Source organism: Patiria miniata, unplaced genomic scaffold (genome assembly GCF_015706575.1).
Source record: "Patiria miniata isolate m_02_andy unplaced genomic scaffold, ASM1570657v1 HiC_scaffold_10, whole genome shotgun sequence".
Classification (NCBI taxonomy): domain Eukaryota; kingdom Metazoa; phylum Echinodermata; class Asteroidea; order Valvatida; family Asterinidae; genus Patiria; species Patiria miniata.
The window spans coordinates 18791222-18798863 of NW_024037048.1; the positions used below are offsets into that span (position 1 = coordinate 18791222).

The 7642-nt window shown below is 42.7% G+C and overlaps 1 long non-coding RNA gene across 1 annotated transcript; it reads left to right on the plus strand.

Annotated features, from left to right (window-relative positions):
- Positions 1 to 5652: 5652 nt before the first annotated feature.
- Positions 5653 to 7642, plus strand: LOC119739418. The gene is made up of 3 exons (XR_005272570.1): positions 5653 to 5712; positions 6428 to 6561; positions 7396 to 7642. It is a non-coding gene; the product is annotated as an uncharacterized LOC119739418 (long non-coding RNA).

The following is a 7642-nucleotide window of genomic DNA, read 5'->3' on the forward strand; positions in this document are numbered from 1 at the left end:
CTGGACTATTTATTTCTCAAAATTCAACTTCTTTTCCGGCGTACTGGAAAGATTCCCATTTATCTGGACATCACTAATTTTTCCCTACAGTGACCTATATCACCATAAAAAGGGATAATATGTCCAAAAAATGTTGGATTTAGCAGGGGAAAGTGCTTGCTACCATGGCATGCCTACTGAGAAAACATGTCAAAGGACATTTCCTAGTCTTTGTTGGTCAGTGACGTCTGAGTATGGGAGTCTTTCCCGAGTATTTTTTGAATTTGCATACATTGTTGGGTAAGACCTCTTTTTATAGCTCCATGATTGTATAGTCATATAGTCAGCAGGGCCAGGGCCTATTGTTTTTTAGTTCACCGCACCTACCCCAATTAAGAACCCAGTATCAATGCACACATATAGTGGTGTTCCCTAACGTGGCGCACTGCGACGTTTCTCCTGACTTTCCTCATGCTCACGGTTGCCAAACTTCTTTGTTGATATACTTCAAATTCATTCAGTTGTTACTGGTAGGGCCTACTTTTTCAATAGTGTTTGCCATTTTAACTACTAGTACTGTAAACAATTTCACTGTCATACAATTTTGAGCAAAATTTATAAACGGTGGCGTCCGGAATTGGGCCAAAAATCAGCTTAGTGTTCCCTAACACAGCGCACTTGCGTAAATCTTGGAAAATTCCAGGTTAACACTAAAAAGGTTATTTAAAGTTAGCAAATTCTTAATTAATAAATGAATATATCTCTACTTTAACCCAACTAGAAGTATGTTAGTAGAACATTATTTTCTTATTTGTGGGTGAGTATATCAGTGGTGAGTTGAAGGTAGATTGTTTCTCGATGATAATTTGAGTTAGAAATATGATTCGGGTTTGTAACTTCAGGGGTTGCCCTTCAGGAAAATCAAGTTTGGATTGATTTGGGGGTCAAAGGTTCAAAGGTCAATGTCATTGGTCAAGGTCTAGGTCATTCCATTGACCAGTATTAACTATTGTACTACATGTACTTGTAATTTTGCACCCTTATATCAACAAACTCAGGCCGAGGGGTTTTCACAGCACCGCTGTATTTTTTTAGGAAAGTTGCAGTAATGTTTATTGATTCATTTTATTTCATTAACAGCTTTGAAAATGGAGTTGAGGCCAGACAGACAGGGGGCATAGGACTGCATATTTGCTCTCAGGTCATTTTATCTAATGCATTTAATGTTAGGACACTATTCGTTTTTAAATCTAAAATTAATGTGGCCTGACGTTGCGAACTTAGCAAGTTCTTCTTCAGAGGCTAAAACAGAAATGACAGAGGCACATACATTAACAAGGGGGTGCACACAAACATGCAGGGTGAAAGAAGAAAAACACAAAAGGAGGATTAGGTGGGAAAGAGTGTGGAAAGATGCAGGGGAGGGTGGATGAGAGAACAAAGAAACAAAGGGAGATGGCAAACCACAAGGGGTCTCAAGCAATGAGGACAGTCTCTTGACCTTCACTAACCACATCAATTCCTTCCACAGAACCATCAAATTCACATCGGAGTTCTCGGCTCACCAAACCCACTTTCTGGATGTCACCGTCCGCAAACAAGGCAACTCACTAACCACTGACCTGTATTCCAAACCACAGATACTAGACACCACCAGTACCTCCACTCCTCCAGCTGTCACCCCAGGCACTGCAAAACTGGCATAGCGTTTAGCCAGGCACTCAGACTCAGAAGAATTTGTTCTAATGATTCCGATTTCTCACGCCATACACAGATACTGAGGGAACAACTTGGTGGCCGGGGTCACAGCTCTCGCCAAGTTCATCGTGCATTGCCAGAGCTAAAGCTATCCCCAAAATCTAGCTCTCACGGGAAAGGCCCCTGATGCCATGGCCAAACCCATGATTCCTTGGTCACCACGTTTCACCCCAATCTCCCTCTCCCTTCGCAAAAATCACTAATGACAATCATCATATCCTCCATACTTCAGATCGCCTAGCCCGCGCCATCCCCAACGGCCCCACATTGGCTTACAGGCGTCCTCGAAATCTACGGGACTTGATTGTTCGAGCTGAAGTCCCTTCGTTAGATGCATCCCTCCCACCCAGCATGGTACTTTTAAGTGCAGTTCCAGATGTGTTGTCTGCCAGATTCATATCCAGGAGTGTGACTCCTTTTCTGGCCACTCTTCTGTCACTACACACAGAACCATTGGTAACATCACTTGTAACACCCCTAATGTCATATATCTCATTTCTTGCAGGGTCTGTAGGTGAGACTAAGAATACGCTCAAGAAGCGTTTCTATGCCCACCGGTCAACACCAAGAAACTAGACACACCCTGTTGGTCATCACTTCAACCTGCCTAACCACTCCATTTCTGATATGATTTTGCAGGGCATTGAATCTCTTGGCCATCGCAAGACTCAGTTCGCCTCAGCAGAGAGAAAGTGTGGATGAATCGTCTTCGAACTACTCAACCACATGGTCTCAACATCCAACTTGGAAATGATTAATCTTTTTCTTCCTCCATTGTCTTCTGTTACAGATAATCCACCTGGTCCTCATTGTTTGTGTTTACCCATCTTCCCCCATCTTTCATCCCTTTCACCTCCATACTGTTCCCCCCCCCCCCCCCCCCCCCCCCGCATAATCCCCCTTCACTCCCACACTCTTTGTCCGTTCCCACTCCCTGTGACCTTTGATCCTCCCCCTTTCTGGTCCCTCCCCTGTTCATACCAGACCCCTTGTGGTTTGCCATCTCCCTTTGTTTCTTTGTTCTCTCATCCACCCTGCATCTTTCCACACCTTTCCCACCTAATCCTCCTTTTGTGTTTCTTCTTTCATCCCTGCATGTTTGTGTGCACCCCTTTGTTAATGTATGTGCCTCTGTCATTTCTGTTATAGCCTCTGAAGAAGAAATTGCTAAGTTCGCAACGTCAGGCCACATTAATTTTTAGATTTATATATTTCAGGTCCACCCAGTCAGTAAGCAGTTTGCAGCAGTCTTACTTTTTTTCACTATTCGTTTTTGAACTTTTCTCCAAAAACCTGACAATATTTATTGCCAATCGCCCTCTAATATTCAGGACCAATTTTGACCATCGTCTGACTAGAGGCGTTTGCATGTTGATATTAGTGCTCAGGCATCAAATTACGTCAGGAATCGACCACTAGTCTCGCCCCAACTTGCTCATACTTGTATCTGTGGCATATGGTTTAGCTGTATTTGTCCTTTTTGGGGGGGGGGAAGTAGTGCAGGTGGGAAAATTATCAGAAAAACTAAGATGACATTTTTGTATGTTTACGTTTCTAGAGTTACTTCTACAACGACGATAGGTTCAACTACATCTATGCGCAGGCCAAAGCCACAGCAGGCAACTACAAGGAAGCAGAGGAGGTAGGTTGGACTCCCGGACCCAATTTTGTTGTTGCGCCCTCAATAGTTGGCCAGTCATGGCGCAGTGACTAGTCATGGTGCCTGATCTAGTCATGGTGCCTTTCATTTGCAAACATCAAAAACCAAAACTGCCAAGTTATTATGAAATACCTGACTGTTAGGGAATAATAGTCTCAAGCATCCTGTGAAATCACGGCACCTGGTGTGCTGTCATTTTCAAGACAAGTGGAATTTCGTATCGATTTCCACCGATGGTCGGCCCTGTTTGAGAGAGAAGCCCGACTTTCTGTCTGTTCTCATCCATATACTGTTGCCGTATACCTAGATGTAGAACAAAAAGATATTCCAATAGCTTATTTTCCCACGTGCTGCATCTCTTTGGAATTCCTTGCCTGGTGCTTATTTCCCTCCAACCTATGATCTGTCCTGATTCAAGAGGAGTGTGGAGTGCTGTAGCCTCGTGGTTAAGGGCGTTGGATTCATGGTCTGCGGGTAAAGCTGCAGGTTGTGGGTTCGAGTCCAGCCTGGGGTCATGGTGCGTGTGCCCTTGGGCAAGGCACTTTGTTACTCATTGCTTCTCCCCACCCAGGAGTAATAGGCTATCAGCTTTGGTCCAATTGGGCCACCGGCAGACGATCGAAAAGAGCAATGCTCATAGCGATTTTTTGAAAGGCACATCTAGAGTTGGAGAATGTGTGATACCTTTGCAGTGTGAGTGGTGGCAGTGTTATCACTTTTGATTTGTGTTTTCAAAATTGCCGTCAATATGCTTGAACCGGTAAATTGTATGTTGTAACAAGCATGTTTTGGCTGCCATTTAAAAAAAAATTTAAAAGGGATAGCACCCAAAAAGCTGCCACCGCTGCAATGCTGTCACATATTTTCTGACTAGAGGGGTGCATACCTTGCCAAAAATCACAATGAGCATTATTGCCCTCATTTGATACTGACCAAACCCCCACACTGATGGCTTATAAGTGGGTGCCTATGAGGGCAGAGATGGTGTGGTTGATTTAGCTGCTTTGCTCCGACTTGTAGCCCTGTATATCTGGAGTGGCTTTTAGCCTTGTTCAGGGCAAATAGGCATAAAAAAACAAGTCTAAAACCCGGATGGGGATCTTTCTGTGCCTCTTAGACCACTGTTTTGGTGGGAACACTTTGTTTTACCATGATTTAATTGGAGTGGGTTTCGTTTTTCTTGTTTTGCAGATTTTTGTGCTCATTCAGAGTGAGAAGATCAAGAATGACTACACGTGTCTCTGGTTGGCAAGATGCTGTGAGTATTACCGTCAATTGTGAATGACGTTTCCTCTTCCAACTTCAAAGTTGCTAATTTTGGGAATGAATCCACCTGTTAAGCCTCAACTCATAATGTATTGACCACTCACAATTGTGACTGCACAACCAAATGTCCAACTAAAGTCACGACATGTCACGTGCATGCATTTCATGTACTGCTGTAAAATCCAGAGTGGCATTAGGGAGATGCACATGTTGCCCATGTGTGAGGTAGACTGAAGGGTCTCTAACAATGACATAACCAGCATGCAATCATCGCCCTGATCGTATATTAAGGATGTGACTTTGCATTTCATTTTGTAAACGTTAAGCAAATATTTTAAGAACCGTTTTAAACGTTTAGCCATTGACAGTGGCTTTTGCCTACCCATTATGTCTGATCTGCAGACCGTTGTGATTGCCATGATAAATCAACAATGGTTGACATAGTAAATAGCAGGCAGTCGTTGATAAAGTAAAAATGTAACTACGTGTTCCCCAAATGAAAGTACTACGGTGCTTCTAAGGTTTTGTAATTAAGTAGGTTTGAAAACAACGTTAATTATTTATGTGTGGTTATCTCCAAGGAATATCGCGTGAACAGAACTCCCTTAATAATTCTGGTTTTGTTTATGATGTTTTGGGAAATTTGTAAACGGATTTCGAAGTTTTTTCGTTTATATACATGTAAACTTCACATTTTAGTCATACATTTGCCATGTTGGATTTGTTCTATCGTATTTTAAGCAGATTGTACGACAGAAATTCGCTACATTGAACATCCCTCTTGGCTCCCAAATATTGTACACAGTTACACTGAGCATGCTGGCCGAAAATTGCTAAAACGAGCATCCACTGAACCGAACCATCTTTTGTGGACCCAATGTGTTTTCTTACAGCAGTATCCTATGTATTTATAACCTTTCTTTGTGTGTTTTCGTTGTTCAGACATCGTGAATCGTAAGGCCAGACTAGCCTGGGAGTTGTACCTTAAGATGGAGACGTCTGGCGAATCGTTCAGCCTGCTGTAGCTCATTGCCAACGACGGCTACAAGGTAAAACATCATCCCCTAATTTTTGTATGTTTGGTCAAGATTTTGGCATTAGCCCCAAATTAGTATCTAGTCACTCAATCTAAACCTGCAGCCGATTTCACAAAACACATTTGTCACTTCGTCAAAACCCAAATCGTAGAGGAAATGTCAATCTAAATATAACACACTTGTAAAAAAGAATGCACATATCCAGACGCCACTTCAGCCGTTGTGTACAAAGTCTATGGCGAGTCAAGAAAACTTTCCAAGTATTTCTGAACAAAATTGGAAATGTTTCTGCAGATTCGTGTTTGTGAAACATTTTTGCAATGACTCATCTTTATTGAGATGATGTGTGAAGACAAAAGTGGCGTCTGATTGCAACATTGTTTTCACGTGTAAAATCAACGAGAATACGAACCCCCGTCAAAAAAGAAAAAAAGAAAGATTTGTTGCACATTTACGACTTTGTGTCATTATAGCTTGAATAATGAAGGATGCACTTTTGTGTCACAAACTTTGGTAAGCATGTAGAGGGCATCATAAAATATTAGAATAGCCAAAAAACCCAAACTGCTTAAAATGTTGATTTGGGACAAATTCATCACTTTGTCAACACGGTAGCGATATGATCGAAAACTTCAGGCTTTTCGTTCAAAATTCTGATAAATTTTTGCTTGACCTCAAAATATAATTGTCACAGCTTCTTCTTGATTCTCAACTTTTCTGTCGGTAGATGGGCCAGTTCTACTATGCGACCAAGGCTTTCGATGTCCTGGAAAGATTGGACCCCAATCCTGAATACTGGGAAGGCAAGCGAGGGGCGTGCGTGGGCGTATTCCAGCAGATCATAGCTGGCCATGAACCAAGGTGGGTGTCATCTCTGTCAATCAGCAGTGCACACTGACCAATCAGATCAACTTATGGTCAGGTGACCACACTACATCTATCAAACAGTGTGCACTGACATATCACTCCGGTGCCCTACCAACTGAGCTATCCAGCCCAATGTTGGCGGTTGCCTAATTGTCAATGTCTCTGTCAAAGGGGCGCTAGTCAGAAGCCCTCAACCCGCATATGCCATGCAGCCAGGGATCACGCCCAAAGTCACGATGCAGACCTGGCAAATATCAAACGGGGATCACTCAGAGAGGATACGGCTTTTTATTACAAATCTTCATGAATACTTTTCAACTTCTTAGCCCTCTAGTTCAACTTCATTGATCTTTATGGATTTTTCCTTTGTCCCCATATTCTAAAAAACAGCTTTCATTTTCACTATTAGGTTTTGCCCTTCACTGACGTATAAACACTGTATACTCAGTGCGTTACCTCCCGAGTGAAATTTGGAAAAAATTACTCGGTTGGGACTCGAACCCATGACCTCCTGCTTGTTAGTGCAGACGTCTTAACCACTGGACCATCAAGCTTACAGAATTGGTTGCCTAGCCAGCCAACCAACCCCGTAAGCTCGATGGTCGAGTCGTGGGTTCGAATCCCACCCAAGTGATTATTTTTCCAACTTGCACTCGGGAGGTAACACACTGAGTATACAGTGTTTATACATCGGTGAAGGGCAAATCCTAATATTGATTGACATCGCCTCGACGCAAAGTCCATCTTGTTAATAGCTTTCATTTTCAAGTGCACAAAACCCAGTGAAGTTCAAGCCACTAGATTTTTGTCATTTTTTTCCCTCTACAGAGAAACACTGCGAGACATCCTCCAAATCTTGCGCAACACGGTAACCCGCAGGTGGAATACATCATCTGTGTCATGAAGAAGTGGGCCAAGGACAACAGGGCACCAGTTTCCTGAGGTGGTCCCTATCCTATAGTCTTGAGATTGTTTAAATGTGTACATTCCAAAAACCCCTGCTTCGCAAAGGGATTTTCCAGAAATAAAATAATGGAACGATACTGTTGATTAGGGGTGATTTAATTATTCTTGA